Below are 7,830 nucleotides of genomic sequence, written 5' to 3'. Positions count from 1 at the left end.
TTTTTCTTGAATATTGCTTTGGAAATTATGGATCTTTTATGACTCTGTGTAAACCATAGGAGTATTTGTTTCAGTCAAAAAAGAAATGTTTTTAATAATTTGATAGGAAATCAAATTAAGTCTGTGGATTGCCTTGGGCAGTATGGGCATTTTAACAAAATTGTTTCTTCCATTACAAGTTCATTGGGCATCTTTCCACTTCTTCAGATCTTTTTTGAATTCCTCAATCAATGTTTTCTAGTTCTCCATGTATAAGTCATTCACCTACTTGGTCAGATATATTCTTAAACATTTTATAGTTTTGGGTGCAGTTAAAAAAGCAGTTGTTTCTATACTTTGTTTTCCTGTTGATTAAATGGTAGCATAAAGAAATGCAATTGGTTTTCCTACATTACACTTGGTACATTGCCCAGTTCCTTTTTTAGCCTAAGTAATTTTTTTGTGAAGCTTTTTCTTTTTTCTTTATATAGAGTCATGTCTGCTTATCATGGCAATTTTACCTCTTCTTTTCCAGTCTGAATGCTTTTATTTCATTTTCTGGCCTGACCGTTGTGGCTAAGATTTCCAAGACTATATTGAATAGAAACTGTGAGAATGGGCAAACTTGACTTCTCTCAGGTTTTTCTGGCAAGGGTTTTGGTTTTTCACCATTTAGTATTTTGCTGGCTATTTGTTTGTCATAAATAGCTTTCATTAGCTGAGATATGGTCCCTCTGTGCCCACTGTGATAAGGACTTTTATAGCAAATAGTGGTTAAATATTATCAAATGCTTTTTCTTTATCTACTGAGATGATTATGTGGTTTTTTGTCCTCTCATTTGTTGATATGTTGTATCAAAATTGATTGATTGATTTGCATATGTTCAACCATCCTTGTGTTCCTGGGAAATACCTAACTTGACCATGGTGTATAATCTTTTTTTACATGCTGTTAGATTTTGTTAGTTAATAATTCCTTAAAGACATTTACATCTGTGTTTATCAATGATATTGACCCATAGTTTTGTTTTGGGGTAGTGTCTTTGTCTGGTTTTGGTATCAGGTTGATGTTGGCCTTATGGTTTGAGTTTGGGTGTACTCTCCCCGTATCAATTTTTGGAAGATATTGAGGAGGAATGCTATGGATTTTTCTTTCTATGTTTGGTCAAATTCCCCAGTGAATCTATTTGGGTCTGAATATTTGTTTGCAGAGATTTTTTATTTTATTGATAATTCTATTTCATTTCTGGTGATCTGTCTGTTCAAATGGTCAATTTCTTCTTAATGCAAAAATGGTGGGCTGAATGTTTCCAGAAACTTCTCCACTTCTTCCTGGTTATCCAGTTTGTTTCCATATAGTTGCTCATGGTATTCCCTTATGATATTTTCCAAATTATTTGCAGTATTTGTAGTTTCTCCATTTTCATTTCTTATGTTATTTGTGTTCTCTCTCTATTCTTGTGATGAGTCTGTCCAGAGTTTTGTCAATTTTGTTTACTATTTCAAAAATTTTTTGATTTTTTCTATTATTAATCTCTATTTCAATTCTTTCTTCCTTGATCGTTATTTCCCTCTTTTTGTTGACTTTTGGTTTTGTTTGTTCTTCTTTTCATGATTAGTTTACATAGAACATTAGATTATTTATTTGAAGTTGCTCTTCTACTTTGAGGAGAGCCTTTTCACTATGAACTTCCCTCTTAAGCCTGCTTTAACTGTATTCCATAAACTTTGCATAGTGTTTTGTCATATTTCTCAAGGGTTTTTTTTAATTTCTTATTTTACTTCATCAGCTCCCCCCTTGTTTTAGTACCATGTTGTTTAATCTACATGCTGTCATTTTTTCTCTCTGTTTTTCTGTGATTGAATTCTAGTTTCATGTTATTATACTCAGAAAAGATACTTGAAATAATTTTTATCTTCTAAAATTTGTTAAGGCTTCTTCTGTGCCTGAGTACATAATCTTTCCTAGAAAACATTCCATGTGCACTGGAAAAGAATGTATATTCTGTTTTGGGGAGAAGTACTGTTATGAAAATATAAACCAGATCCAATTATTTTATCATATCTTTTAGTATATTTGTTCCCTTATTAATTTTCTGTCTGAAAGACCAGTCTGGTGATGATAATGGGGTGTTATAATTTCCTACTGTGATTGTGTTCCCATCAATTTCTCCCTTTTCATCTATTAGTATTTGCTTTATGTATTTATGTGCTCCTGTTGTGAGTGCATATATCTTAATATGTATAAAGCCCTCATTTTGTATTTCTCCTTTAATCACCATATCATGTCCTTGTTTATCTTTCTCTATGGCCTTTCTTGTAAAGTCTCTTTTGTGTGAAGTCAGTACTGCTAGTCCTGCTTTCTTGTCATGTCCATTAGCATGCAATATATTTTTCCATCTTCTGACATTCAATTGATGTGTATTCCTCTTACAAAATTGGGTCTCTTGTATGCTTCGTAATGAAGGGTCTTGTTATATTATCCCATCTGACAATATATATATTTTGATTGAATCACTAAGTGCATTAACATTTGTGATAATTATTGAGAGAGTGGTGTTTATTTCCTTTTTGAACATTTTCCATTTGATTTTGTATTTCCTTTTTGTTCACTTCTTTTTCTTTTTGTGGTTTGATAAGTTTTCTTTTATTATCTTTGTTTCTTTTTGGCTTTGTGACTTCATTGTAAGCTTTTGACTTATGGTTAACCTCTTTTGTATGTATATTGACCCGTTATTATATCTGTTTATTTTAACTGATAGGAATACAAATTCTAACCCATCATAAAGAGAACAGAAACAAGAAGAAAATACTCTGTATTGTCCTGTTTCACTCTCTAACCCTTAAAAATTTTGATGTCCTCTTTTTTACATCATGTTTATTCTAATGTAATTCATTGTAGCTATTACCTTTTTAATAATGCCTTTCTCATTTCTATGGCATACTGCTTCTTTTTTTCTTAGAGTAGATTTTCATTATTTCTATTTCTGTCACTAATTTCTTTTAGTATTTGCTTTTGCGGAAGTTATTTATCTCTCCTTCTATTCTAAAGGATAGCCTTGCTTGATAAATTATTTTAGATTACAGCTTTCTTTCATTCAGGACTTTGAATATGTCTTGTCACTGTCTTCTGACTGTTGTATTTGTGCAGGAAATGTGTTTACAAATATAATGTATATAATTATATATATATGTAAAAACTACATAGAAATGAAGCTAATGAATAAGATGAAAAACTATACGTTAAAAAATAGAAAACATTGATGAAGGAAATTAAAACTGATTCAAAGAAATGAAAAGATCTCTTATGTTAATGATGTGAAACTATGTGGTTGAAACAACCATACTACCCAAAGCAATCTACATTTAGTGTAATTCATGTCAAAATACCCATGAGATTTTTGCATTAAATAAAAAAAATAACTTCAAAATTTATGTGTAACTACAAAGATCATGTGTTGTCAAAATAAACTTGAAAAAGAGTATTAAATCAATTAGTGTAATATTCTCTGATGTTAAACAGTCCTACAAAGCTTTAGTAATTTAAACAACATGATTCTGGCTCAAAAACAGACACCAATCAATAGAAGAGAATTGAGAAACCAGATATAACACCTCACACCTACGATCAATTAACCCATGAAAAATGAAGCAAGAGTATAAAATGAAGAAAAGACATTCTCCTCAATATGTAGTGCTGGGGAGATTGAACATGTGAAACATAGATTAGAGTATTTTCTGACATTTTATGCAATCCATGAGCACAGAATATCTTTTATTTCTTTTGTTTACTTATATTTATTACACCTTTAATTTATAGAACTATGTTTAGATCTTTTATTTCACTTATCAAATTTATCCCTTTTTTATTCTTTTTGGTATAAATGTACACACAACTGTTTTCCTAATTCCTTATTCTGATAATGTGATGTTAGTGTATAAACATGCAACATATATTTGTATATTGATTTTGTATTCTGCAAGTTTACTAAGTTTGTTCATTATTTCTAGCATTCACTGGAGGAGTATATGGAGTTTTCCATCTGTGTATAATTATGTCATTTGTAAAAATTTTACTGCGTTTTTACTAGTTGTAAGCCTTATATAATTTTTCTTGACAAGTTGTTCTGGCTAGGACTTTGAGTACTGTAATTTAGGACTTGTGAAAATGAGCTACTTTTTCTTATTACTGGACCAGAGGAAAACCTTCCTGTATGTTAACATTTAACTTGATTTTTGTCATGGGTTTTTAATTTATGGCTTTTATTATGTTTAGTTATATTTTATTTAAAGCAAATTTGTTAAGAATTTTTTGTATACAAAAGTTAAGATCACTTCTGTCAACAATTTTCCTACATTTTCTGAGATTGTCACTTTTGAATTCTCTGTTTTTTAATTGATGGTATCACATATATTGATTTGCATTTTTTAAATAATATTTATGAAACAGGACTAAACCAAACCTAACTATAGTTTATAATACTTATAATATGCCATGAAATCAGGTTGCTAATATTTATTTAGAATGTAATATACACATACAGAAGGAAAAATGTACATTGTAGCTTGAGTGAACATTTATTTATTTAAAAATTTTATCTCTCATTTTGAATTTCACTTATGTTTAATGGAAATTTTATCTAAATAAGAATATAACTTTTGGTAACTGAATTTACTTCAGTTTACTGATACAGAACATAGCTATTATTTACAATTAGTGCACAAATCACTTGTCTTAAAGTGCCATATTATACTAACAATGCCAACTGATTCAGGACTGGGAAAATAATGCTTCCTAAAATTCATTATGTGGTGTTTTCCACACCAACCCACATGTACACTTATTTCTTTGTTTTTTAATTGTTTCTTTGCCCCTTAATGGAGGCACTGCTTATAGAACCCAGGATCTTGTGCATAATTGTATTTATCAACATCATTTTGGAGCACTTAACAGAATCCAAAAGAGTATGGATTATAAAATGACAGGAAAATTTATTCCTTCTAGGGACTGAAAAACCTCTAAGTGAAAGAATGGCAAAAATAAACATTTGTATGTTTACAATAAGATTTTCTCTTGTGTAATTTTAAAGTAGAATATTAAATTACATTAGTTTTACATATAGCACTGAAGTACAATTTAAAACAAAAATTCCCCACTTTGAGATTTCTTAAATTTGATTAATTAAAGTTTTCTAAATTTAATTCATAAATATTTACCATTTGTTTATAAACATACCGAAAAAACTGACATTTATTCTACTCATGTTTTGAATATAGAGCTACTATTTTAAGGTACACAGATAAATAATTACTTCCATTTCCAAATCAACTTATGTTTCACTTTAATTACAAAAGATAATGAAATAGTTATAAATTTTCTGTACAAGTTTTACACAAATTTCATTTTAAATTCCAAAACTTTAAAATTATTTTATTTATTTTAAGCATTATTTATACTCTGTTCACCAAACTGGTATAAATTTGTGTACAAAAGGAAGAGATTGGTTTTATTTCATAGACCCCAAAATTAAATTATTTAAAAAGATTTTGTGGGGATAATATTTGCAGATCACACTATAAAAATAAGCATCTTATATGATTCATTTTAACTGGATGAATGAGAAGGAAACACTGGCTGAATGTTAATCTTGGGTTGCTAGGAGACAAGACGTTTTGTGATGTCACAGCTACTCAGGTTGAGAACCATTGTGATGGCCTACCAGTTTAAATGTGCAGGCTTGCCAGAGCAGCATTTGAAGCTGTAGTGCTCAAAACCATGCCGAATAGAAAAGTAGCTGCAGAAAAATTTATTTGAAATGGCACTTGTTTCTTCAGAAATTCAAGATAAGTTTCCTAAAGATGGGCCAACTGGTTCAGGAAACTCCAGTAGATCTCTATTTTGTGATCAAACATTCTCTGGGGACTTGGACTTGAGGTCTATGATTGAAGAAATTGATTCTCTGACTTTGTCAGAAGGATCCTTGATAAAAAGACCATATTACACACATTGTGTCTCTGAACCAGTTGGAGATAATGATTTTCATTCTCTGACATTTCCAGGAAAACTCTGGAAAATGTATGGGAGTGACCAATTTAAATCCGTCTGGTGGGATGATAATGGATCTTCCATAGTGATTGATGAAGATGTCTTTAAGATGGAAGTTTTGGAAAGAAAGGCCCCTTTCAGAATATTTGAACCTGGAAGTATGAAAAATTTAGTTATACAGCTAAAGCTTTATGGGTTTAGGTAATTGCAGCAGAATTTTCAAAGATCTGCTTGTCTAGCTGTCTTTATAGCAGAAGAAAAAGAAGTCTATATTTTAAGCAAGGTATTCACAAAGTTTAGTTACCACTTGGTAACTTAGATATAAAATTTAATTTTGTACATCAATTTATGGTAATATAAATGGAAAGTTTTTGAAAATTGTATAAAACTACTAAGGCTATAATTCTTTATTTTTTATAAAAATGAGGATATTGCCTTAAGTAGTCAAGATTATGATAAACTTTGCTAGCAACTATGAATCTTAACATAAATCTAAATAAAGATATTAAAGCTGTTTTCAAAAGTGGCTTTCACCGTTACTGCAAATGCTAACTTCTTAAATTTGATGACTATATAATTTAAATGTGTATATACGAAATAAGGAATTTCAAAAATAGTCAGAATTGCTCATATTTTGATATTATCTTTGCATTGTAAACGTGAAATCTGAGGTTTTATAGGTTAGGCTTATTGTAGTCTTCTATTTTGGTTTAAAATATTACTAAAACATTTCTACTTTCATTGTAGCTGCAATTCTACCATATTTCAAATTTTAAATGAGGCTGTCCCCAAATTTTAGTGAGGATAAAAATAAAATTTGGGATTAAAAATGTCTCTCTGGTATCTTCATTGGCTGAAGATTTCAACAAGAAGCACTTTATAGGAGGGGGTAATATGGATAATCATAATTCTGATTTTGTGGCTGACACTAGTGGAGAAAGTGCATTTTTACCTTCTCCAAATTTAAACATGCCTCTTAACAGAAAGCCCTCTACTAGCCACATAATTGGTGATACAAATACCCCGATCAGAGGTGATTTCTCCTTCATCATCAGTGTCAGTTAGACCATGAGAACAAATTGCAGTGGATCAACGTGCTATTTTAAATCAGTTGACCACTATCCACAGGCATTCCCAAAGCAGCTACACTGAAGCAAATGGCCGTGCTGTGAACTTCATTACAACTACAAATTCTATTTCTCATTACAGCATCTTGTCTCCCATACAGGGCAATTATTTTGGACTGATGGTGGAGCCTTCTACTTTTCCAAATAGATATCACAACATATCTGCCAATGAAGGTCGTTTTTCTAAACTTCAACCAGGGAGAAACCCACGGTTTCCAGTGCCAGTGATAGCTGATACATCAGCTACCTCACTTTCAAGGTCAACTCATCAGCTATCTTCAGTTTAATAACGTCATCCTAATTACAATTGATCTACCAGAGGACTACCAGATTATGCAGGATAGCAAAGATTAAAATTTATGTTGGCAAATGTCGACATATATCTGCAATATTCTTATTTGAACAATAAATATAAATGTGTACCTGTATTGTCCTTATATTTTTTAAAATAGAGTAAAGATTTAAACGCGAGACTAAGTTAGTGTTTAAAGAAAAAAAGAGATATTTGATTGATATGATCATTTGATGGAACAATATGAGAGTAAATTTATATAATTTCTTGTAAGGAAGAAGAGAAAATGAAGAATTTGGAAAAAGACAAAAACATGGAGAGAGGGAACAGTACTAAGTGGTTTCTGGTTGATTCTGGAAAGTATTTAAAGTGTTAAATTATGATAG

The 7,830-nt window shown here is 30.5% G+C and overlaps 1 long non-coding RNA gene across 2 annotated transcripts; it reads left to right on the top strand.

Annotated features, from left to right (window-relative positions):
- The first annotated feature begins 5,912 nt into the window (after positions 1–5,912).
- Positions 5,913–7,580, top strand: LOC140694213 (uncharacterized). 2 transcript variants are annotated; one of them, XR_012069963.1, is made up of 2 exons: positions 5,913–6,183; positions 7,254–7,580. It is a non-coding gene; the product is annotated as an uncharacterized lncRNA (long non-coding RNA). The 2 variants fall into 2 exon arrangements; XR_012069964.1 differs by having other exon boundaries at positions 6,067–6,308.
- The last annotated feature ends 250 nt before the right edge of the window (positions 7,581–7,830 follow it).

This window comes from Vicugna pacos, unplaced genomic scaffold, assembly GCF_048564905.1.
Source record: "Vicugna pacos unplaced genomic scaffold, VicPac4 scaffold_20, whole genome shotgun sequence".
Classification (NCBI taxonomy): domain Eukaryota; kingdom Metazoa; phylum Chordata; class Mammalia; order Artiodactyla; family Camelidae; genus Vicugna; species Vicugna pacos.
Note: the sequence above shows the minus strand (reverse complement) of the source record. Positions and strands in the feature narration are given on the sequence as shown.